The sequence below is a fragment of the Passer domesticus genome, chromosome 1 (assembly GCF_036417665.1).
Source record: "Passer domesticus isolate bPasDom1 chromosome 1, bPasDom1.hap1, whole genome shotgun sequence".
NCBI classification, from domain to species: domain Eukaryota; kingdom Metazoa; phylum Chordata; class Aves; order Passeriformes; family Passeridae; genus Passer; species Passer domesticus.
The window spans coordinates 127975342-128002702 of NC_087474.1; the positions used below are offsets into that span (position 1 = coordinate 127975342).

At 37.8% G+C, this 27361-nt stretch overlaps 1 protein-coding gene across 12 annotated transcripts in view; it reads left to right on the forward strand.

The window, feature by feature from the left end:
- Nucleotides 1-27361, forward strand: part of SULF1 (sulfatase 1) — a 184598-nt gene that overhangs the window by 92544 nt on the left and 64693 nt on the right. The window lies entirely within an intron of this gene.

Here is a 27361-nt window from a genome sequence, read left to right on the forward strand (position 1 = left end):
TAAAATATAAACACTGATTAACAAAGCAGGTCTTTATGGCCATTAAATTTATATTTATAAATAGCCAGAGACATGACTGAGTGACAATGTTCAACCATGCAACAAATTGAAAGCAAATAAAGATATGATGACACAGTAATTGTAACTGAAATGAAAACATTCTTTACCAGCATTTTTAGATTCTTATACACACATTAACTTTTTCATTGAGGCAGCAGGCCTTCCCCACTTCATAGTTTAAATGGTACCAAATTAAACCATCATGTACACTGTGTGTTCCTGAATATTTAAAGCTCTGCATAACTATTGAAATAATCACAAGACAACAAAAGAAAACAGTTTTTGTGTGAAAACTTAGTCTTTGAATTTAATTTGTGATTTAGATAAATTCATAAATATCCCCATGGCCATGATGCCATGGAAGTGGTGAACTGTGTTTACACAGCCTAATGCTAAGGTTGCACTTAAAATTCCAGAAGGATTATATTCTGTCGTGTTCAGAACATAGTGGCTGTATATTATGCCTCAAGGTACTCAACAGGATCATGATACATTTTTAACCATATAAAATATGTGCATTTTAAAAAATATTTTGGGGTGGAAGTGGTGATTTTTATTTTTCCTTCTATCTTGTACCAGCAGCTATTGTAACAACTTCAGAATGCATGATCTGATTCTCAGGTGCATAGCAATTTTCAGCTGGGTCTGGTGAGAAAACTCTCTGTTGACTTTTCTTCCAATCTGAATATTGTATCACACACACAGCATAGGCTGGGATTAAAATAAAGAGAAATTAGGGTGAAGCATGATGCTGAAATACAGCATTAACAAAGATCTAACTCACAGGCTGTTAACTGGAATAGACAATACAGCAATACTTAGAGGTAGAAAAAATGGTGGTAAGAGAGAGCTGAGTGAGTCTCATTCCAGGAATATATGAAAGATAGAACAGCTCTACTGACTTCTGAAAAAATTGTGGTGATATTCAATAATGTGCAACTCTGTCATAAGATCAGTATCATAAAGGTATCATGTCTTCATTGGTTCATGGTGGTTACAGTGACCCTGTTAAAGCTACTCAGCTTCTGCAAGCAAGTTTACAAACATAACTTCTATCTTAGAAATCACTATTACTAAAGGTAGATGGACTACATTAGATACATTTCTGTAGAAAAAGTTTTCTGCTTCCAAATTTTAGATGTCCTATATGGAGTTACTCATTAGACTGTCACCATGATAACAGCTGAAGGAGACATCTGTCTTTGGAAAACTCTTCTGGTTTTGCTCTTGCATTAGTTCCAAAATTGCTATTCAACAAACAAATATTGCTGAGTAAGAAGGCATCACTTTACAAGTTGAATTTTCAGTGCAGGATAATAGTTAATGTGCATTCTTGATCTGTGTATTGAACAGTGGCAAAGATGTTCTATAGATCAGTTTTAAAATGCAAACTTGGAATGAGTGCACTTTCTGCCTATAAACGGCATAAGAGGTTTCTGGCTCTGATGTTTCACTGTCTAGTTTTTTGTTTTGTTTTGTTTTTCTTTTTGTAGGCAGGTCCTTTCTGTAAGTATAAATAAAGTAAACATTTTCATGTTGCACTGTTACTTCACTATATGAAGAAAACAAGAGGGATGATTTCACCCATCAATGAAATGCAGCCATTTCAGTGATGTGTAATTTTATGGATGCTAGCAAACTAAAAAAGGGGATAATGAGCAATAGAATAATATATGTTGTTAAAACTGCAGAGAAAACTGAAAAACTGCTTCAATAAAAGGAGATGTTTGGCCTCCTTCAAGCTATAAAAAAAAAAAAATTGTGATTCTCCTAAGTCCACAAGCCCTAGATTAATGTTAGTGTCAAACTGACTCTGTGTTAAGCTCATTTGATGTGCCTCTGGGCTATAAGATGTTAGTTTGCCAGCAGCAAAGGTCACATGTTTTCAGGTACTGACAGTGCAAGCAATGACAAGTTGTTTCAGTGTTTGAGTGGATCAGGGTCTTTTTAGCTTTCATTCAATGAATTTGGCAAAGTGTAGCCTCTGCCCAAGAGGGCCCTGTGCCTTTGAGCATACAGCTGAGGGAATTATTAAACCTCCAGCTCTGAAATCTACAGCCTCATTTAGTTCAGACCTCCCAAAGGAATGTTTATGCCCTTAGCGAAATAGCAAACAATTTTTACATGGGTGGAAAATTTCTTCTTGATCAGAAAAAGAAAGAGTCATTTATATATTTAGCTCTAAGAACATTTTTTTAAAATATATTTAGGTATGGTAGGTCAAACTAGACTTACAATTACAGTTACAGAAAACAACAGCTTTTGTGAAACTTTGCAAGCAGCAGTCTTAAGGAAGGAAGCCTGATCAAATAGCTGAAACTCAGGAGCAGAGCTGAAGTGCTGCTTTCCTGGCTCCTTCCTGGGTTGTTGAGTGACAAAATAAGTCGTGTAACAATACCAAGATTTACACAACGTTGTGAGTCATCTCTAACAGGTAATCAGAAAATACATTAAGCCACTCAGATGGGAGCCTAAAACTTCCCAAACAGTCACAGAGTACACATGACTTCTCCTGTGCATTGGAGTGGTGAAGAGTGCTTTGAGAAGTTTTGTTCTCTGAGGCAAAAGGCAATAAAGGGAGTTTAGGTTAGAATGCTCTGGGAACAGAATTTGCTAAGTATTATCTGACACCTACAATCTGTGGGGTAGGTTTTTTTCCTCACAGCTTGAGATCTTAGCAAGGGGAAATGATAACAGCTTATAGTGGATGACAAGGGGTTGGATACTCCAGATAGCTGTCTCTTGCACAAACATAGATACAGTCAGTCTTCTCTGAGAAACAGATGCTTGGAGCCTGAAGTCATGTCCTTCCTCAGTCTCAGTGCTTGCTCCTAGGCTCTTTCTACATTATCCCAAATTTTTTGTTTGATAAGAAGCAGAAATGTCTCAAAAATGCCAGCAGCCCATCACCACATCAAGAGATCTAACCTGCAGAACTAAAGGCCCCCCACCCTACCCCCTGCTCCCCCTCATATGGATCTTACCAGGACCAGCTTTCCTAGGAGATGTGTATTTAACCTCTTGTCACCATTGCCTGGTGACTGAGGAACACTCCTGGGACTGGAGCTGGATCTCCAGATGTCATCACAAAGAAGAACACTTGAAATTGAGACTTCCAGTTTCTGATGGATCCCCAGCATCCCATGAATTTTCCATGAACAGTGTGTGCCTCACAAATAGGAGTCCTTTAGAGAATTATGCCTGTTTTGCATCTCCCAAACAGCTTTAGCTAAAAGGCAGGATCTCAAGCAATTAGTGCAACACAGACAGGGTGACAACTGAGCAGACCCAGAAGCCCAGCACTAGGTCTCCAAAGAACTTGAGGTATCTTAAGCTGTGCAGCATGATAGGTATGGATTATTTTAATTGCTCTTGTGAAGTTAAGCCCCTGAGTTTCTCTGAAAGGCCACTGACATGATTTGTTGCATACTTGCTGAAAAGCACATTGGTTCATGCTGTAGTGACCCAAGTACTGACAGAGATTGTTAATTTGTTTGTATATGTGTCACAGTTCCTAGAAGTGCCTATACAAGGATTTAGCTGAACCTGATTAGCTTAATCAGCACAGATTTGTACATGGACATGCCTTTCTCACATCTGTGCCATTTGTTTTACTACCTCTTCTCTTTTTCCTTTAGTCACATTTTTTCTTAACAAAGTTTGCATAACTTTAAAATCCATAGATTTTCTCTATTTTCCTTTTTATTCTCTTCTTGGTTGCATTTTTATCTATGTAGAAAGTTGCAGAAGGTGTAAAACTGGCAAAAAGAAATATAAGTAGCAAAAAGATGAGACTAAATACAACCTGAAAATGCAATATAGTTTGCCCTCAAGCTTTTCATAGAAAAATTTGGGATCTGCACACCACCCTGAGCCTGCTTAGCACAGCTGAGCAAAGAAAGGGGAGCAGACCACCATCTAGTATGTTGATGCATTAGGTTTCAGAAGAAAGTAAAACATATTAGAAGACAAAACTGGCCATGCTTTCCCTTGCAGTAGCATTGGGTATTCAGGCACGAGCTCCCTAAAGCATAAGGAAAAGCAGTAAATAAATATTTTTAGTACTGCAACTGTAGTCTTATGTCAGTGTCACTCTTCCAATGGCAACAGCTTTATTTGCTTGTATTGACAAAATTCAGGCTTACAATTTTTGCTTCTGAATACAAGCCTGTATTTTTCATCTGAACTGCAGATTGCAAAGCATTAATATATTTTCTCTTTCTTTATGAGAAAATAAGTGTACTAAGTTTGAAATGCATGCATAAGAAAGGAACATAAAGCATGTATGTGCACTTGTAAGTAGATGTCGATGAAGACATAAGTGTAACTTCTAGCCTTGTGACAATCACTGCTTCCCCAGTCACAAGCTGGGAAATATGAAAATGTATGAAACTCCCCAGTGTGACTATTTAATATTCTTCCTCTTCTTCCTTCACTTTTGTACTTGTACAATAATTGTACCTTTGCATACAACTTGAAGGAGCATCACCAGGGAGATTTTAATTTATGTATGTATGGTAGGTTGATTATATCCTAAAACTTTCAAATTTGCACTTTTCAATATCTTTTCTGTAAAAAGGGTAAGGCAATAGCTCAGAAAATTACACCAATTACCTCATCTACTGCATTGGATCAAGACACCTAGACATAGGTGCTAGGATGTGAATATCTGCACTCCCATTATAGGCAGTAGTGTTTGAGTCAATACAGCCAGTGGAGCTTGGAGAGCTGCACCTGGACAGGGAAATAATTTCCAAAAATTATTGGGGAAAAGGTTCCCCCAACAGTACAGGCTAGATTGTCCTCTGACTGTCGTAAGAGCTTAAACACCTAAAAACATTTTGAGAATTAAATCTTGATGTCTGCAGTGCAGAGGTGAATCCTATCCTGTGAAATCATTTAAGCAGATGCAGATGTATGTGTGAAGTAGACAGTAATTGAATTAAAACTGTTGTGATTGTAACATGAATAAATTGCTATTCTGTTATGTAGCCATCAGGTGTAATTAAAATCCAGTGTATGGTTAACTTACCTTTATTTACCTATCGCAGGAGGGATATATATGCTGTATTCGTGAGGCAAGTAACTCTAGGTTATTGTTTTCATATTTAAGTTATTCAGGGTGGTCAGTAAACATTTAGTAATGCTTACTCCCATTAAGCATTACATAAGTCAATTACACTTACTCATTTCCAATGAAAATATTAAAACCAGAAGTCAGAGAGCTAGTCCTGTAGAGTTTGAACAATTCCAAATAATGATTAGTACCATACTTGTTTAGCACTAAGTATGATGGAGGCCTCAGGGCCGTGTTCATACCACGAGAGAGGCTGATCCCAAGACCCATGGAGCACTGACAAGTGGTCAAAATAGACCTGAAATGATTCATAGATCCCCATGCTTAATCCCATGCATGAAGGTGAATCCAACCTTCCTTTAAATAACAAGATTCAGTCTTGTTTTTCTGTGCAAAACAAGTTGCTGACAGCCTAGAAATAAAGAAGGGTTTTAATTTCTTTTCAGCTCAGAGCTCTTAAATTTTTCTGTCTCAGCACTGCCTCACTAGGTATGTTGGTTGTGCCCCCATTCAGAAGCAGGATACAGTCAGCACTTAATTATCCATGTGTTGCAGATTATTCATGCCACAGGTATCAGATGAAGCAGAGAGCTGCGTGAATGTTTCTAAAGTTCTTCCAGGAGCATCTCAACTCTATAATCAGTATAGCTGCTTTTGAGTTACACAGGACTGGAGATCATAAGCCCATATAAATCTTATCTGGCTCCATAGTAAACCAGCTCCCTGGGAAACACAGAGGCTGGGGGTGTCGACCTGTATCCAGCTGGGGTTTATTAACTTTGGCTCAACGCTGCTCTGGCAAACCCATAGTGGAGCTGGCTTCGCTGGCAATCCATCTGACAGGTGACAAGAGGTGGAGGGAATGAAACAATTACTTCTGAACCATGGTCCATTTTTCTAGAAGAGGAGTTTGCGATTTATTAGAGGAGGCACTGTGCTACAAGATTCCAGACAGTTTGGTCCTGTTTTTAAAATATTTTTTTAATTTTTAAAATTATTTTATTTTATTTTATTTTAATATTTCAATTTCAGCCAACATGACTTTTTGAAGTGACTGGAGGAGTTGGATGGAGTTGTGTTCAAACAGAAAAGTCAATTCTAGATAGCTATAGATTAAGGGGACTTTAGTGCTTTATTTAGTTTTCATAGGATAAATGCTTTTAGGCTGTCAACAAGTAACCCATCTTAAAGATGTCTATTCATCTTTAAAATGTGCTTCACAAGAAGAGACTTCATTGCATCAATCCTGGGCTGAAACTGTGACCTGGCCTGTAGTATGAAATAGCACTCCAGCACTAATTTTTCAATTTCTCCAAACTTTTAGCACTCATGCATATGTAGTTTCTTCACATGACAGTGAGACACATATGTTCTAGACTAAACTTGAAAGCCTAGGCTCAGACTTAGTAAAGTCTTAGCGGTTTATGGTGGCTGTGAAAGTTGCTCAGTTAAAGCATGATGCTTCCATATCTGATAGAGGCACTTCCAATAAAGTTATTCCTAGAGGCCCTTGGTTTTATTTTGTCAAGAGCAGAGAATTCTGAACAATAAACTTTTGGATAATTCTGTAAGATTCTTTATGACTTCATGTTAGTTTCTGTATTTTTACTTTTCCCTTCAAAGGTCCTATTTCAAGCAGCAGAGGTTCTAAAACTATAATGTCAGCTTGTGTATAAATGACACCAGAAACCTCAAACATTCTGTTAGACAATGGAAAAGAAAATACATGAAACAGAGACAAGACAGAGACATAACTAGAGAAAATGTAACAAGAAAAATATCTTAATTGTGCTGAAGAAAACATTTCTATGGCCTGCAAATATTTTTGATTTCTATAGCAACTTATCATTAAAAACTTTCTAAAAATATTAATTAATTGAGTCTCATAATTTGAAAGGTGAATAAGAGTTATATTGGGATGGTCCTGTTTTTCACTGGAGTACAGTCTCATCCACTTGTGATTGATATTTGACAAAATACAAAGCTGTTGACCCAGATGGTAACAATCACATACAGAAAGTATTTCTAGATCATAACTGTAGTCGAGGTTTTGATCCAAATTTCCTAGCATTTAATGCAAGCAGTGGCAGAATTAAGACACTGCTTAAACTGAGAAGGGATTTACTGTCAGTATTGTCTGTTAAATGCATTGGGAACTGCCATAAATACAGGTAGTTCCAACCATGCCTTGCTAATTGCCTGGGTAAGTCCCTCAATCTTCCCTTATCAAAACAAGGACCAAACACACACCATGTGGAACAGATTCTGAAAGCTCTGTGGAGCCAGAAAAATCTGTTGCCTGTGACCCCAGAGAAAACTTCACATTTGGTAAGACTTCAGTGTGATTGTATTTCTTTGAGCCTTTCTGCTACAAGTGTTTAATAATTTGAACTATGTCAATAATTGCCCAAGTTTGCCTACATGAGCTAAGTCATTTAAGAAATTACTTAGGAAAGTAATGAATTTGATGAGAGCATAAGTTAAGCTAATTAATCATCAGTTAGTCACGGTTTTGTGTCTAGACAAGCAGCAGTCTTGCAATATAGAGCACCTGGGGCCAACGAATAAAAATACTGTGTTTCACGTGAAACTTTCATTTCACTGTGATTGTGGTAGTGTATAGACACACTATAACTTAATTAAAATGCAAATACTTTGTCCTTACAGTGTCCTTACTGTTTGCCCTTACAGTGATGTAATCCAGATAATGTATTCTTCAATTTCATTTGCTTAGCCTGTCGGAAAAAGACAGCCACTTTCATGGAGACACATCTTTCCCTAAAGCTTCAGAAGTTTTAAGTGTATGTATGTAACTAGCAAACTAATCTGTCTTCAAGTTGCCCTGTTGCAGAACTGTAATTCAGGCAGTTCACAAAACAGAATGTTTTCTGTACAGTGCTCAGAACCATTTCTTTGTAGATGAAATTCAGTGTTATCACAGCATCTAGAGCAGCTTTGTTAGCACATTCTTTCTGTCCTGTAAGCCTCCTGGAGCTGAATGTTCTGCAGCAGCTTCAGAGCCTCAGTGTGTTTCTAACAACTCACAGCTACACGATACAGCACTGCAGCTGAGCTTTGATGGGACCAGGGTTTTTATAGCCATAGTGGATTTTTATCCAAGAGGAATCATGTCTCTGTTTTAACAGCAGAAATTTTTCAAAAAGGCCTTTGTGGTTTCAGCTGTCATTTTCAACTTTAAGGGTCTAACTTAAGGGCAGTTTAGCATATTTAGCATTTGCTTGACAGATTTTTGGTGTGTCCCTTACCTCTATCCAACGGTTTCGTACCTGGAAAGTTCCTTTCAGCTCACCTGAGTGAACTTTCAGCCCACTGGAGTGAAACTCTTTCAGCTGCTTCTGCAGCTTCTTTTACTCCGTTTCTCAAATCTCTCTGAACTGTACTAAAGTTAGCAGAGCTAAAAACAGAGCAGTAACTAGGAATTAAGAAGCTGGTAATACCAGTGTGGCCAAATGTACTAATCATAAAACAAAACAGTAAAATTTCACTGCTTGAATAAAAGCTTGCTTGCTATAATATATGAATTCCTTTATTTTACATGTTCAGTGGAAGATGGAATAAATGTGTCTTTTTTATGGGATGATTTAGTTCATTCATACCATAGCTATAGGCAAAATTCCTCAGCACACTATATTTTGCTGTGAAAGGATTCATGTTCTGAAGTCAAGTTCAAATGTTTAGTCACTTAGATATTTGAACAAACAAAATGTTTAACATTTCATGTCACTTTTTAACAAAGTCCATTTTATATACAAAAAAATGCTCCCAGCTAATTCTTGAGTTTACTTTGTGCCAACCACACTGAACCCTTAAATGCCCAAGGACCGGGTGCAGTAATATGAAAATACAGTAAAAACAAATTACTATATTCACCTTAAGTACATTAATTGTAGAGAAGGCCCTGCATTATCAGTGTCCAAGGAACTTTAGGCAATTATGTGATGTAAAGCCGTAGTGCAATACCATTATTCCCAGCCTTGTAAGACAGCAGCTTTCTTTTGTCTGGGAGAAGAAACAATTCTGCCTGTTTCCCACTTCTCCCCTTCTGCTCTAGCAAAATGAGTACAAGGACAGGATCCTCACCAAAAGAGTTTCATGAAGAGGGAACTCTCTCATGCAGGAGGTACGTACCAGATCATATCTTGATAAGATGGCTGCAAAGCAGAGAAGGGCTGAAATTTCAGACTCAAATGGTTCAGTGGCTTCTTATGTGGCATCCCACTCTCTTAGATGTGAAATCAGCTTTTATTGTAAGTTAAAGAAACATGGAATTAAAACCTTTTCATTCTATCAAAGTGAAAACTATGCTTCAAAAACATACAGCTGGTTTGGCTTGGTACATGGGAGTGCTCCCTCCGATTCTCTGTCATTTAAGGAGCCATTGAAGAGCATGGATTAAATTTTTAACTTCAACCAACTAACTAATTACATTTAAAAAGTAAGCTGGATAAAATTATTCAGACTTGCTTGACAATATCTTGAAAACAAATTCCCTGCGCAGCTTCACATAAAAAAGTGGAAAAAACTTAAAGTGACTTGACTCCAGGATTTGTACAATGAATCAGAGACAGAAACAGTAGTCAGAAAGAAATGATACTTCAAACAAAGTGGAGCAATAGTTCCTGACAGTTTTGTTGATAGATTGTTTAAAATTTATTTTTATTATTTTTTGAGCACTGAATGATGCTTTGTTTTGGTGGTGGTAAGTTGCCTAAGCTAGCAGGCTACAGGACAGTGAAGTCATGTTTTGATTAACATCAAGACTCCTACCAACCTAAATCAATTCATTGTACAAACATACGAGAGTCCAAAAAAGTAATACTCAGAATTAATGATGTTTGGTTATCCATTCTCCAGTGAGGTTGAAAACACAGATGAATGTGGTGCCCTTCCCATTGTGTGTCATCAGATCTGTCTTCCTCAGTCCTGAAGAAAGCACATTTGTAGCACTGCCAGCTAATTCTCCTTTATCAGACATCTCAATTTTTGGCATCATATGATTCTAGGAAAACTTATCTCTCATTTGAAAGAAAGAAATAAACATATTTTAATACCTAGGATTGCCAAAAATAGTTTCAAAATGCGCAGTCTTAGGGGCTAGGAAGCCAAAAGACAAGTAATATGAACACAGAATTTATTATTTTTTTAAAGAGTGTTATTTTGAAAAGTTTCTTGATTTATCTTGGGCATTTGACTGACATTTTTTAATTTAACACTTGCTGTTGGCAGGAGTAGAGTCTTCATTTCTCAGTGGTTCTTCTGATTTCTGCTGTGCAGTAAAGTGAACATCTCTGTCATTTTCATCCAGATGGACCATCTTCTTTCTTTAATGCTATTGTTGCTATTGAAGTAAGCAAAAGCATTGCAAATAATTTCAAAACAGACCTTAACAGGAATATATTTTGGGATATCTGAGCAGAGTCTTTCAGACTGTGTCACTCTGGACCTCTTGTGCAGCATGGTTAAATCATCATTGTTATTCTTTTATTCCCTCTGTATAAATATAATGGCAGTATAAAAATCTTTTTGATGTCTAGGATAGTGTATGGCATCACAGGAAAACTAAGGAGGTCTTCTAAGCTGATTAAATAAAACCAACAAGAGTCACAGGAGGGAAGGGAGGAGGGAAAACACTTGCTCGCCTGATCTGAGATGTTTGCAAAAGCTGCAGCAATTCTCCACCAGTTAAGGATTGAAGTTTCCCTGGTGGACTGATGACCTTTGATGTGATAATTGCTGGTTTTCCTGAAACTCCCAAAAGAGAGCATGTATAGTAGGGTTAGAATAAAAAGGGATAAATATTAATGAAGCATTGGATTTTCATTCAAAAACAGCAGGAGCCAAGCAGTTAAACGCTCCTTTTCATCCCATGAAACAGGATATAAACTAAGATCCCTATAACATTTGCCACACAACTTACAAACCCTAATCTCTGAGTAGTTTTACAGTGTCATGTATCTCTGTAGGTATGAGCTTATTCTGTTGTTGAAAAGTTCATAAATTATCTTAGATTTTTCTTCTTTTGAAGTTGTCATATAAATTAAAATTTATATTTTAATTATTCAGATTTTGCCTCCAACGTAACACAGTGTCAGGGTATTAATTTTCCATTAGAGTGACCTTGGAAGTTTTATTCTTCAGGTGACGCTGGAAAAAGTGCCCTAGCACAAGAAAGTGGTGAAATATAATCCTTCTTTTGTTGTGTTTCACATGAAAGTTTTTATCCTTTACCTGAATCCAAGCTGATCCTAAGTTTCTGCTTTTCAGCATCCACTTGCACACAATTCACTGTCATGTGCTTTATCACAGAAAATAACAGGGATATGTGCTATAGTTAGTATGCAGTTTGCTTGCTCTCTCACAAGCTGGGTGAAAAAAAATGTTTGCAGACTAAAAAGAGACACTATAAATGTCTTGCTTACCACAACAACTTTTTTCTAGTTGTTTGGGGGGTTTCTTGGGGTTTTTTTTTGTTTTGTTTTGTTTTGTTTTGTTTTGTTTGTTTGTTTGTTTGTTTGTTTGTTTTTTTAATAGAGACAGAGAGTTTTATTTCTCTGGTGAAGACACTTTCCTCTGGAGCTAGCTGTTGCTTTAGTTAGTAGGTGAAAAGTTACTTAAGAGTTTGCCAAAAGGCTTACAATCTCCATTTAGATTTAATTTGCATGTCTGTCATGGCTTGTAAAAGATTGAGTATTAGCCTTTCCTCTAGCATGTCAGTCATATTGTGCTGTTATCTTGAAGTATCTTAAAGACAAATAAAATTGAGATTTTCAGACCGGTTAGGTGGTGTGACTGCAAAGGCATTCTTGCATTGAAGAAATGTCTTTGTTAGAGCAGCCATCATATCTGACCTGCTCCCTAGGTCAATAAAGATGAAGGGCTCTTGGTCTGTTGCAGAAGAAACTCATTGTGGCTCACGACTGGCCCTGCTTTCACATGCATACACTTACTGCCAGCCTAGCAACATGCACCTTCTCTCCAAATGATTAATATCGCATCAAATGAGACATACTGTTTCACTGGAAAACATCCTTGTGAGGCTGGCTGAAATGGGAGGTTAAATATCAAAGGGCTAACACAAAGAAAGGGACTGATCAAACAACTAGACTATTCTGTGATTTACATGGGTTATTTTGCTGATGATTAGGTAAAGAAAAACCTGCTGAGATGAAGAGTAAGCAATTACATATTGAGGAAACTCTCATACTTATTACCTTATTAGTAGTATTCATAGACTGAGAGACCCTCCACAGGGTGATCCCTTGCTAATTCCTTATCGACAACGGCTTTGATGTACATACATTATGTGATTTTCATGGAGGAAAAGGCAGGAATTATTCACTGAATACATAACCACCTAGCATCCAAGGAAAATTGCAGAATTGAGGAAACCTTTGTAAATAAAGAAGGCTGCATGGTAACTAATGCATATATCCCATCTTTAGCTGTCAATGTAATTTCCTAGAAGGCTGGTTAATAAAAATAATAAGAAAAGTAATAAGAATCATAACCACTGGTAAGTTCAAGACAGAATAATTCCCAAATTGTGAGGGAGACACTACAATGTCAGCACAGATGACAACATCACTAACAGTTGGCTGTGGAAGTAGAGAAAACTTTGATTACTTGATCACAAAAGTTTCCTTTTACTGAACTTTTGGTGCGTTACATGTACAGATAAGACTTGGAAAAATGATACTTGACAAACATTTTCACTAGAATAGGCATTCCTGGTTCTTCCCATGTGAGATTCTACTTTATTTCTGGTAAGAAGCCCTGCCTCTGTGCTGATGGTCATTTTAAACTCCTTTCCTGCTCCAGGGCAGGGGAAAGGTGCTTAAGAAAAATTCGGTTCAGATATGAGTTGATATTCGGATGTGAGTTGGACAGACTCAAATACAATAGTGGAATGGAAGAGGACATCTTACCTGTGCCTGTGTCAGTAATGAACCAAAAAAACCAACAGATGGTGACTACTTTTCAAATGCCAGCAAGTGTTTCTCCTTAAGGTACAAGCCTGTTGTGAGGTCTTTTCTCTGTGGCAGCACATAGTCTAGGAACCTGTGAACAAAGTAGCTAAGTAATATCAATAACCTGCTTATGGGATGAGCAAATTCAACTGGCATAACTTACAGTTGTTCAGGATGTACTGCATTTGCAGAAATAGGTGACACGCTCATTTAACATGATGAAGCTGCCAAGATAGCCCACAACACAGCAGCAAGCAGATTTTAGTCCTCACTGTTATTGTCATTACTGAAGTCTGAATGCCCCATAGATCATGCAATTTAGAATCACTTTGTCTTCAAAGAGAGTTTGAGGATTTAAATGTAGAATGTCTGATGGCTGCATATTTATATGTAGCAGAGAAACATAACAGCTGAAGATTGCAAAATAAACTTCTCTGAAATTTTTTTATTAGTAGATAGGTAAAAATCAGTAAATCTTTTTAAGTTCCCTTATTTAGTTCCTAAGGTAATGCACACCTTACATTACTGAAGGTCATGATTTGAGCCCTGCCAGTTGCTAACCCCATGGAGCTGCTCACTCACTCCCACCCATCAGAATGAGGGAGAGTAAAATGGAGAAAACCTGTGGTTTGAGATAAAGACAGTTAATGACTCTGTAAAGAAGGATAATAATACCACTAACACTCATACTAATAGAATTAGAATACACAAAAAAGTGATGGACAATGCAATTTTCCCCCAGTTTATATACCAAGCATGATGCCGTATGTTATGGAATATCCCTTGGATCAGCTGCGGTCAGCTGTCCAGGCTGTGTCCCCTTCCAACTTCTTGTGCCCCTTCAGCCTTCTCACTGTCTTCAGCATGAGAAGCTGAAAAGCCCTTGACTTAGTATCAACATTACTTAGCAACAACTGAAAACATGCAATGTGTTCTGGTACTAATCCCAAGACATGACACCATATCAGCTACTAGGAAGAAAACTAATTCCATCCCAGAAGAAGCCAGGACACACAGTCGGTCTCACATTACTACAGTATAGAGCAGTAAGTGAAATTATGCTTTTACTTTGAGCATTGACTCAAATACGGCATTGTCAGCTCACCATTTCTCTTAATAATTTCTGAATAGTGTGTGATCATTTTACAAGTAAAAAGATGAATTAAGTGTAAGGCAGTTTTAGCTCAAATGCAAGGGTGATGAATGGGAGTTCAGGAATACATCATCAAGGAGTCTTACCTGAATGATCATCAAGGATTCAAGTTCATGGTCCAGTCTCACTTGACATCCAAAATAAATTAATGAATGGTGTTGGTTTTGGAAAGTCTGTCTGGTATAACACCCTCAGTCATAATATCAGTGGGTTTTAAGGCAGGCCTTGTACTTAAATTACTCCTGTAATTTAATATGATAGGGATGTATGATCTACATTATATATTTCATTAAGGGTAAAGATGGCCAGAGGATGACAGTTTAGCTTTCAAGGATTCTGATTTTTTTTTTCATTTCACAGTGCAATGGAAACAAAAGACTTCCAGTGTTTTTTTGGTTTTTTGTTGTTTTTTTTTTCTATAGCATGAAATTGTACTGAAATTTATTTTCAGATTAAAAAGTAAAGATTTTCCATCTGAGTCTCATACTTGGGAGTAAGCAAAAAGCTTAGTCTGAAGTCAGACTAGTCAATCTGATCCTTCTTCATTTTGGTTTCAGTGCTATTGTGTTGATAGCAGTGATAATCAATTAACTAATTCTTTGCATGGTAAATCAAGTAACTCTTATGAAGTTTCTTACATAACTTTTATGAACATTATGTAAGAAAACATGAAAAAATACTGGCAGTGTTATATTCCATGTATCATTTACAAACAGAGAATGGCAGATTAAAAATTTGTCCAAGAGTCCTATTCAACAGGATATTTCCATAACAGATGGCATGAAGAGTAGTTTTTCAAGCCTTAGGCAGGTATTAGATGCTAACTTGTGACATTCATCATGCAGTCTAGGAGATCCATCTGATTCACACTAGTCAATCAGCTGCCTTGGTTTTAAGCAATTTCACGCTAAAAAGAAAATGTATTAGCAATAGCTCTTTGCTATTTGGTTACAGCTATTTGCTTCCTAAAATTGCCTTCCCACTGTGTCCTCACCTGTAAGCTAAAACCTCTATCATTTGACTGTTAATAATGGATACATATTTTGCATAGTTGCTGAACTGAGTGTTAAACCATAGAAGATAGGGTAATTTATAATAAATAGTCTCCTTTTTATCATGCTGTTAAAGGTGATTTGTGACATTCTACTGTATCACAGGTCTTGGTTGTTGTTGTTTACACCGTGGCACACACACTAGCTAATTCTATGGTTCTACCTGTCACAGTTTCCTGGTGAAATACCATTTCTAGGGAAACTTTCCTGAAGTTATAGACAATGGTTTTGATTCTCCTTCAGCCAGACAGACCACTGTTCAGCCACTTACAACTGATCCAGTTGCTGCTGCTGTGTGTCACAGCCAAAAAGCACCGCTGGCTCTGCCTGCCCCTGCCCACTCTCCAGCGCCTACATCTCCCTGCCTGTGCCCAGGACCCCATTTCAGCCTTCCAGGATTCCCTGCATCTGTCCAAAGTACAGCACTCCATTTCCTGGAATGGAGTCCTGTAGGCTCCTAGACTCCCCCCAGGCATTTCCCAGCCTGGCCTGTGCCGGTCCTCATCCCCAGGGAGCCAAGGGTGCCTCTGTTACATCCTCCTGCCCCGCTGCTGGCTGTGGGTTAGGATGGAACAGGCTGCCAAGATCCTGCCCGGCTGCTCCTGGCCATGCCCCACAGGGCTCACGCGGTGTCCTGAAAATGTGCTCATAGGTGTCGCTGGAAACACAGGAGGATTTCATTTGCAGATACACAAAAAATTGCATTAGCAGGTGTAGGAAACAGATGCCAATGCTCAGACATTTTGTCATATCTCTTTACCAGCTCTACCCTGTGAAAAGTGGAATATGTAACTCAATATTGTAATAAAGGCCTATTTTGGTAAGGAAAATCAAGCGAGGAAATGTGCAAGGGTTTAACAAATCATTGCAATCTTAACATAAATGCCTCTGACAGAGGTCAACAGAACTTTTTAAAAGTAGGAGATAATGGAAACATAAGTTGGTGCCATATGATACTTTAGCACAATGCATTTTTCATTTCAGATTCTTTCTTCTTCTTCATACCCTGAAATGTTTGGTATATATTTTTGACCAAATTTAAACATGTCTATAGTCTGACCATATTATACCAGGCTGGGGAAAAGATAAGTTTCAAGGAGCTTTAAATAAAATGGAAAAACAAGAAGGTGGGGTAATGCAAGCAGGGGACTGAGTGTGGGTTATGCACTGTGCTCTGTGGTGCTCTCACCCACATCCTCAAAATAGGGAGGGGATTTAGGGTGTGTCCTGTGTTCAAAACCACCTTGATTTTAAAGGAGGTGCTAAGGAGAGCCACGAATTTTATAAAATCACATTATAAACTTGAATAAATGAACCAACATATGAAGATGCTGTATTACCAGGGCATCATCTTTTATTCGATGCGGAATTATTTGCATGGTGCCTCTCTGCATGCCACCACTACCACAGTAAGTGGCTTTCCCAAGCAGTTTTGATCCTTTTCTTTATTTCCATCTCCAGATATGCATCAGGACACTAAACAAAAATTACACAGTATTTTCAGTCCTGAAATTTTTCTGTGTTCATGTTCAGTTCTGAATTCTTCTGCCACAAAGGAAAATGCGCAGAAAACACTGGGGATTATGCCATGGCCTTCTTGTAGACTTTTTCTGAGACTTCTGTTCAAGAGGCATTGTTTGTTTTTCACTGTAGGCCATGGAAAGCACCTTTAATTTTGGAGGGAAGTTGTTTGGAGTCTGTATTAATCTAAGAAACCTGCGACCCTCAGTCTCAGACTATCTACTAGTAAGACCTTATGATCAGAGCTTGTCTCTGTGAGTAACCTGTACTTTTGGGAAGAATTAATAACTTCATTTCTAGGGAAGAAAAACTCTGGGAAACACATTAATCATTGTGTGGTTAACAGATGATAATGACATCTCAGGAATAATATATTTTTGATAAATTTTAAGATATTGAAGTGTAAAAATTATTTTTTAAAATTTAATGCATGCAGAGCTGATTTGACTTCTTTTTTAGGAGACTTTTCCTATAAAACTGCTTTATTGTAGTTACAAATTTTCCTTCAAAATTTCTTAAATTAAATCTAGAAATAAACATATTTTGCAAATGCAATGCAATAGAGACTTTGGAAAATTGTCATGATTCACCATCTGCAGCCCTGTGTTTAGAGTTTTGCAGTCTTCCAAGAAATGAATAAGCAGTCCAAATGAAATTTTAAGGAACAATTGGAACTTGTTGACAGTGTTAAAAAAAAATTGAAATTCCATATTTTAAAGCAGTATCTGTTTCACATAGTGAGACAGAGGATGTAGCATTTAAGCTGCCTTCATTTAGACTTTAAAATCAGTCATATGGGACATAAGGGGTCCCTCTGGAAAACTATTCGTTTAACTCAATAAATTACTCATTTTTGCTTGTTTATTTTAAGGGACAACATATACAGGAATGTATTCATGGCAGATGAATTAGCTCCTGTATTATGAGCATGCAGTGTGGTTAGTGTGAAACATTTACACCACCCAGCTCATCAGAAACCAGTGAGATCATTTGTTTCATTCCAACTGTGCTCTTTGCATTTACATGGGGCCTGGGTATTTCAAATCCCTCTCTTCTCATACATAAAGTTGTATTTTCTTTCCAAGTCCCAACTGCTCTAATTTTTTTATTAAGAAGAGAAAAAAGCACCAGAAAATATTTTCAAATCAGGTTTTATTTCTGGTGAAGAAATGACCACTGAAATAATTTGAGGACTTTTCCCCATTTCAAAGGACAAGGATAAAACCTGAAATTTTGGCTAGTTCCTTTGATTGAGAAACAAAATTTAGCATTTAGCATTTAAGAATTCTAAATAGGAGGACAAATATCAGGAATTTCTTATAAACTGTGTACAGTGATGAAATAGGTGGAACAGAAAGCCAACAGAAAGGGTCTCAGACTTTTGGGCAATGACAGACACAGATGCTGCTCTTTGATGGTACTGTATACTAAATTCTAGGACTGTCTTAAATAGTATATCCAGCTCTAGGTTGCCAATATGGGAAAGACATCAATGAACTGGAGTGTGTTTGGCAGATGGCCATCAAGATGCTTGGGGGCTGCAGTCCTTGTCCCATGTGACAAAGTTAGAGAAGTGTTGTTCAGCCTGGAGAAAGAGAAGCTTTTGGGGGGTCCAACTAGAAAGAGGTTGCTGATAAGAGAGAGCCTCATTCTTGACAGTCATCCATGGCAGGAGGACAAGGCAAGAAGGCAATGGACATAACTTGAAATATAAGTCATTCAGACTGGGCATAAAGAAAAACAAATTTCACCCTCAGAACAGTTAAGCAGTGGAATAGGGCCCCAGAGCATCTGGGCAGTGTCCACCCTTGGGGTTTTCAAACATGACTTGGTAAAGTCCTGAGCAGCCTGGTTTGACCTCACAGCTGAGCCTGCTAAGGACAGAGGAGTGGATTCTCTATTGGTCTAAACATTCCTGAATTGGGTCATTGACACAGTTTATGAGACACCGTTCATATAAGAACAGTTTATCTACATTTAGGGAAAAAAACCCCAACCATCCAGTAAAGCAAACATTGAGGTTTGATAATCACTGTAAAGTGAGATGCTTCTCAAATTCCTTCCTATACAAAATGAAGAAAAATGCTAAGCTCCTGCTCTTTGCCTTTCTAACTCCTCTTCATTTTCTGGGACTGACTTCCTATTCATCCTAGTCCTTGACATTCCTGATCCATACTGCATTATTCGGAAGCTTCTGCCTAATGATTACCAATTTCCATTCCCATCTTCCTTCCTCTGTGCGTAATGCACAGTCCAGTGTTGTGACATAAGATGGGCTGCCTGCTCCACCACTCCTAGAAAAAATAATTCAGTATGTGCTGAGCACCTGAGTAGAATCTTGGCTCGTGAACAGGCTTACAATTAATGATATATAAAGATAAACAGTTATCTATATTTATAAAAAATAAAGATGGTATAAAATCATGTCCCTTCATTGCTAAATAGAAATTTTGCTTAATAAAAAGCAAAGCTGGAAACAAAAAATGTTTGCCTCAATATATTCAGCTTCATCTTCCATGCTTTAAAACTGTTCTCTCATCTACAGAAGCCAGTACTGTGAAATTGAAATACCTGTATGTGTACTTGAAAGATGAAGAAAGTGTTTCCCCAGGCATTTTCACTAGGAAAATGAAGGTGCATTTATATGTGCTAAGCCTTCAAAATGTTTTCTGAGAAAAAGTTGTTCACAGAATAATTTCAGCAAGTCATTCTTGAGTTTTTTAGATGTCAGACTGAAGAGTATTTTCAAACAGCACTTTGAGAATGGATTTTCAGAATTCAGGCAGGTTAGAATAATTGGCATTCCTCAGACAAAAAAAAAGCTGTATATAGTACCTTCTGTCCTTGAACAGGCAAATGTGACTCTAATTTCAGGCTTTTTTGACACAAGTTTTCAGATGAAAGCCAGTATTCTGATGCTTTGTACATTTTGGCCTCTCTTCATGTACCATTGATGCTTAGATGTTTTCTGAAATAAAGATACCATCCATCTTAAAATATTGTTGCACCAGGAACGAAGAGCCTTCAGGAAGTTGTTTTAAGGAGCTGAGCAGTGCTGTTGAATACAAGAGACTTACTTCATTTGCACAGCAGGACATATATCAGAGGTTAAGTAAGCCTTAGACACCTGGTTTGGCAGCAAAATCCATCAGTTGTACTCCTTGCTCATCTTTGCTGCCATTCCTGTACTAAACCATTTCCACCCGACAGGACAGGACGGTGTGTAGATGACTTCCTGGGTTTTCCCATGGTGTGTCAGTCACAGGTCACTCTGCAAATGTCCCTGAGCAGACTCAGGTGTGTTCTTGAGTGGGGACAGTGGGACAGCAGGGTGAGGGGAGAGGACTGGGAGGATTTCTGTGATAGCAGACACTAGTCCCCCATGTTCCTGGTAGCTGGGGTTCTGCCTTGTGGACCACCAGGAAATGGAGCTTGGGGAACTCCAAGGGCTTCCTGATTACAAAGTAAGGTTGAGATTAAAAGTAAGGGCGATGTTGTTGCGAGCAGTGCCTCAAGTCATTGCATCTTCCTTGCTGACTTAGTTTTATGGAACAGGATATGAAGCACGGTTTGTTTTGGGTTTTTGTTTTTTTGTAACAGATTGTTTTGTTTGGTCTGTCTGTTTACTATTAATAGTAGGCTGTTTCTCTGTAGTACAGGTTTGTCAGGGAGGAGTTTATTTGATAACATATTTCTTGGCCTGTCAAGGAGCTTTTACATGTATATCAGTGAAGGCAGAATTTATACTGTGCCAAGACTGGAAAAACTGCTTGACAAGATGTAGCATAGTAGGAGAGATCTTGCTTTAAAAGCAGAACTCAGGACCTGAGGCATTGGTGCATATCTTAGTAGCCCTATTAAATTCAATTTGAACATATTGAAAGTAAAACTCATTAGACTATAATGGGATTATATAAAAAAAAAATTTATTAGGCTAGAAGTCCAGACTGAAAGTGAAAGAAAAAGTCAACAATCTGTAGGGGACCTAGATGCACAAGAACATGTTCACTGTATGTAAGCACACAAAGTGCTGGTGCTAAAAATAAATTTACTTTCTGCACTGCAATATAACACAGGAAGTTTTCCAAAAGCACTTAGAACTGCCTGACTCCCATGGCTATCCATGGGATGGCACCTACCTAAAGTCCTGTGGTGTTTCTGAGTAGTCCATCTTCTGACAATACAACTAAAAATATATTTGAATTCCTCTCCTAGAAATACAGGTGATGTTCCCTGTTTACACACAGGGATGCGTAGATTCCTACAGGCAGCTCCTCCCCCTTCAGTCCTCACATAAACCCCTCTGGTGCCCAGGAGCTGCTGTTGCTCCCCCTGGGCAGTCAGCAGGGACAGAACCCAGAGCAGCCACGGGTCAGGCTCAGCTTCCACTCAAGACCACCCACCCCCATGAAGGCACCACCCACCCTAGCCCCTCCCTGTGACAACAGACATTTGGGGGCAAGTAAACATGTCTAGAAAGGAAACTTTAAATTAAGAGGTTTCTCTCCAGAGGAGATATGGAAAGCTATGGTCTTGCATGGTTTCTAAAGCCAGTAAAATTAAACAGGAATTTAAAGAAATGTGCACACTGTGTTGCTGTTGTTCACCTCTTGTCATATGATCTCCTATTGCAAGACTACTTACTGAATTGTCAGTGTGTTATTGTGTAGTATATTTTCATAATGCCCCACACTGCTGAAGTGAGCAAGTGGGCCATTATGCTATTTATAGCAAAAATATGTGAGTTTAAAATGGAATTTTAAAATTACCTGAGATTCCCTCATATACAGAATTTAGTTTTTGTATTTGAAAAATAATTGGAGTCTTTTAGTAATTATATTACCTTCTAGCTGAAAAGCCACTTCCTTTAAAGATAAAAAAAATCTGATATCAGAAGCCTGCTTGGAGCCTAGCTCACATCTAATTATCTCTCTCAGTCTTAATTATTTAGCAAGTGCTAATAAACTGCACGTATCATGACACTCATGTGTAATAAGCATATAAATTTAATTTATTTTTTCCCTCTCTTTGAAGACTAACAGACATGGAATTCAATCACAAGGCAGTGGCATTATAGCCTCCAATATAACATCAGGTTTTAATAAGCCTCCTGTTTGCTGCACACATGTGCTTAAGACTGCCTGGAAACCAAATCAGTAGAAAAAAGGGATTACTTTAGATTACTTTGAAATGTGCATTGTTTGAAATGGCCTCTGGTGACCAGCTTTCATGAATGGCTGATTTTACTTGTGGGGCACATCATCTGGCTCAATTATACCAGGCTCTTTTGTATGACAAGTGCACTTCTTGGCTGTGTTGAAATATGAAATACTAAAACAAAGTAAATCAGATGGTGAGAAATAAATTTAGGTAACTGTATATTATTAGAAGTTTGTAACTCAACAGTGGCCATTCTTCTTACTGAAAAATATGTGGGAATTTTATTTTGAAACTTTCACATATCTGAAGTTAATATAAAAACATTAATTTTCATTTTCTTTAATGTTTTGTTCAGCTATATTAGCAGCATTAAAATGAAATACACGTTTTCCTTTTCTCAAAGGTAGATCATTTCTCCTACACTTGTTTATTTTTAAAATGTTATTGGAGTTTGTTGTTTCACCCTAACAGATGAAGTGTTGGAAAGTTCTACCTACTAAGAATATCCCTTAACCTGTACAAAGTTATAAAAGTGGGTTAGCAAGCCTGCATTACACTTTCAAGTCACTGCAAGCTTTTTCCTTTCCTGTCGGTAACTGTTTGCAAAATTACAATGTAAAAACGTAATATAAGGTTATGATTCTCCCTACCTGCAATTACTTTAAATTATAGTTACTTTAAATTAATCTAGCCTGAGGCACTGAGGATCCATCATTAGAATACACAGATTACATTTGAAAGGGGAGAAGATATCTGATTGATTAGTTAAGTGTGCTGGAAATCCAATAGATAATGATTAGATTAGACCCAGATAGGAACAACATTCTTTGTGTTCACTGTAAATCCTGTACTTTACAACCTAGATTAGGGGATTAACCTTTAAGAAGAAATGGTAAATCTTGCTTTTTCCTGACTTCTGCTGTACTGTAATTGTGTTTCCCATGGCTGCAGGCTCAATATTCCCACAGGAAAATGACCTGCAGATTTACGCGGTCGTGCCTGGTAGTCTGAGATTGCAGTGTTTGCCTTTAATACGAGATAGAAGAGTAAAATGTGAGAAGAGCTTTAACATTGCTAAACTTAAAACAGTCATCTGTCAACAACTTTTTCCACTGAAGTGCTTCACTGTATTAGTGAAAGTGAGTGAGAGTTGCTGTTGCAGAGTGTTACAACCCTCTAGTCGTCAAGGCAATATGATTTAGGGGAGAGATTTAATACCTCTGAACTACTAGGTTACTGGGTGCAGGTGAACATCTGCCTCCCTGACCTTTTATTATGTAGTTTCAATCTGCCTGCACAATCTTCATGCAATTACTAATTTTATGAAGTTGCTAATTTTGTTGAGTCTCAAACCACAGACTTGTTATGATTCACAGCATGGACCATGTCTGTGTCCCAGACCTGGAGAGGTCCATCCACCCTGGGACACAAACATCAAAGATTCAGAGAAGCTGTATGTGTGTGTCTCAGGAAACCCCTTTCATCTTCTTTCACCCTGGAGTTTCCATGCATGCAAAATGCTCTCAAATACAGCAGCAATGTCAGGTGGACCCATCTCAATTTAAAGCATAGGACTTACAATGGTAGGTGTAAACCCTGAATCTGACATTTGTAAGGTCATGGATGGATGAAGCCACCTCCAGTTCACATGATGCCACTGACAATGGTTTCTGGCACTACAGACAGACTGGCAGGCTTTTGAAATTATGCTGAGCAGGTGCCCAGCAATGTGACTAATCTCCAAGGTTGTCTTGGAATTTAAAAAACACTGGCAATAGCAGAATGTCAACCCTGAATTAAGAGATATTTTCTAGTTGTTCTTTTCCTTTCTCTTTTTGTTATTGAAAGCCAGATTTTAAGGAAACACAGAACACTGGGATCATATTCTTCTAAAAAAAAAAGCTCATTAAAGCCAAAACTGTCAGGTCAGCAGGTCATAGGTAAGATACATAGGAAGATGCTCTTCTGCTTGAGGTGAAGAAAGAAAGCTCATTTTATTGCGGTGATTGATATCCAAGGATTTGTTTCTTTGACGGGTTTTATCCATTTATTTATCAGAGGAACCTATAAAAAAATCCAAGATTTTAATTTGCATTAAAAAAATGATGCAACTGAACACTTGCAATGACAAGGCCTTCTGCTTATTTTCCATGCATTTGATGTATTTTTATGCAATTTCTTGCTCTTGTCAGAGAATTTTAAAAATGTCCTAAGTTGCAAAACATTTGTTTGTGGACTGTATCTTAATTTCATAGAACTATGTCAATTTATGGAGGCAGGGATATCTAACTACAGAGAACAAATCTGTAGGATATTGGATAGTAAAGAGGAACACAACACAAATAGATGCTGCACTAGAAATTTATTGATTTAAGAACCCTGTGATACCTTACATTCTCAATTCACGGGACATATTTACTACTCGTATCTAGGGAATAGAAGCCAGAATTCTCATTCTCATGTTTGCTGATAATACAAACGTAGGGGTAGCGACTGATACGCTTACCTAGGGCTGTGCTGCCATGGCAGGAAGTTTGGACTAGATGATCTCCAGAGTTCTCTTCCAGCCCTAATGATTCTGTGTTTCTTAAGCTCCACAGTTACAGTCCACATTATTAGTGGTATTATTGTTATTATTTACCACTCTTTCCTTTATTGTCTGATCTATTTTTTATTTCAAAGGAAAGGCCACTAGGACATTGGGCCTTAACCTATGACTTTGGATAATATAATGCCTCAATGTTCATGCTCAAAACAAAACACTAATGCAGAGAAAACAAAGTTGATTGCCCTTTGTTACCCCTTGGTCATGAATCACTGATGTGGGGCATTGCACAGCACATGGTACTGGAGATGAACACATGTCATTACTCACTATTCCCACATTTGATGTCAGATTTACAGACAGGAAATGTGTTCATATAAGCTAAATTCTCTATGCAATGATATGTGGAAGACACATTTGTAGATTATGAAATATGAATAAGTTCATATATCTTTAAAACTTATAATGGCATATTCATGTGCATACTCAGTGCCCTGTTTCATAAACAAAGTGCATGACTCTGGACAGATTTTATTGGCCAAACACAAAATGGCATTTTAAGTGAACTGGGTGAAAATGTGGACATAAGAACAAAGTGGCAAATGCTCTTTTTTGAATACTGACTGCCTTTTGCTGTGTTCCAAACTAAGCACTTTCGGTCAATGCCATGAAAAATCTTGAACAATTCTGGATCAAAATGAGTAACAAGTCTACAGACTTTCAAAAGATACTGTTCTGCCTTTTGCTTTTCTTCTAAATCACTGAAAGATACTCTCTTACGAGACCTTGAAATAAAGTCCTCATAGTTTTTTATGCCACACCACACAAAGTGTAGCCTTTCTTTGCAGTGCTCTTCCAGTGTAATTCAAGTTTCATGGGTAATTAATTCTCTATGCCAATATGTCCCTGAACTGTATGTTATAATACTAGCTGCTTAGAAACAACTAAAGATGCAAGTTTTCAGATTTTATTCCTTGAAAGGTGATTGCAAACTATGAATTTCTGCTCCTGTGGGGGGAAAAAAAAAGTTCATTTTGATTCTTCTGGTTTCAATTATTTACTAACTACAATTTGGTTATCATAGGTATCTTCTATAAGAAAAATATACTCTAAAATTCCCATACAAAAATTAGAACAGAACTTGTTTATTTGGCTAGATTAAAAAAAAAAAAAAAAAACACAAAAACATTTTCCAGTACCATCTTGATTTCTTAACACAAAAAAATTACAGTTTGCTTCCCCATGTAACTTTGAAAAGGTGTTTTTTAGAATTTCTCCTATTTTTGTCTCTTTCTTAAGACAAATTGCAGTATCTGCAGGAGCACTTACATGCTACCAGCCAGTATCCAACACAAACATTGCAGCCCTGTCTTCCCTATTAACCCTGTTTTTGATAGTTTTCTTTACTTTATTTCCTTCTAGGACTGGGAAACAGGCTGTAAAAGCACAAGTTGTCAAAGATCACCTTTTAATAAAGATTTACCATATGCAAAACTGAAAGATGAGCAACAAAACACGGCATTACTGTGCTCTTGTGTAAGAACCATTCAATGAAACTTGGATAATTAATTTAATATGTATAAATCTGTCCTGATATTTTCCTTTATCCATCAAGAACAAAAATATTAGAGCGGGAAGATAAACTTTCATATTCTTACTCCTAGCAAAGACCTGCCTAAGGTGCCTCAAACATTCTAGAGGAAAGGGATTTTTTTTAAATACTAATACAGACCAGACAGGTTGAAATGAAGAATACTTGTTAATGTCCATTGGGATTAGCATAAATTTTATTAGCACTGAGGTGTAATTGTCAGGAACTTGCAGTTTCATATGGTAGGGGATTATTCAAACACGTTGGTGCCAATGTTTGCTCAGCGCAGTCAAGATGACTGCACTTTCTGGGTCAACATTGTCTGAAAAAGTTTGCTGTACAACTGAGGTAAGAAACTAAACATTGAGTGTCACTTCATATAGCCTTTCGTGCTTTGTGATGTGAGTCAAAGTTTCACTATTTAAAGATCAGACATCTAGAGACATTGTATTTCTGCTTTTGCACCAAGAGCATGTATCTGGTGTCTGTCAGAAGAAAGCTGACTTCCCTGGTATCCCTGGTCTTTGGGGCTCTTGTCAGATTTTATGTGACTTATGAACATAAACATGGAAATGGAACTATTTTTAAAAGTCCGTCCAGGCTAATTACAGACTTCCAGTTACTTATCTGAATGTTGTGTAATCGCTGAAGTAGCATTTGCTGTTCGATGGCAATCCCCTGTATTGACTTTGCAGTGCTGTAATGTTAGCGGAAGGCTGGAGTGTTGGTTGGTGCAGAGACAATGAAAGACAAGATTTCTCTGCCACAGACACTTGGGTTTTCCTTTTAAAGACGTTCACACTCTTCTGGTGTAATTACAGCCTGCCAGAGTGAGGAGTATGAAACTGTTTAACTTGTGAAGCTTAAAATAAAAGGTGTATGTGGAAACAAGAACATGATCCTTTTTCTAGCAGTCCAGCACCAAGCCCCATCCCCTCCCTCTGCTGTGGCTTTTTCCCCTGAAATTTAGAGCATCTCCCTATTAACGCACTTTTAGGTGAGTGATTGGAGGCCCCTTTTGTCTTCTGTGTTGCTCTCATTATTTCTGTTTATTAATCTGTTTGTGGCTCATGTTGCATGTCTGAAGTCTCAGGTGTGGGTGCACAGATCTCGTGATTTATGCTCCAGTCTAATTATATAAGGCGCACCCCAGTTCCCATGCGGTCTTCCCCTTGGGCAAACTTCTTGATTGTTCTTGGGCTTGGGTGGTTTTG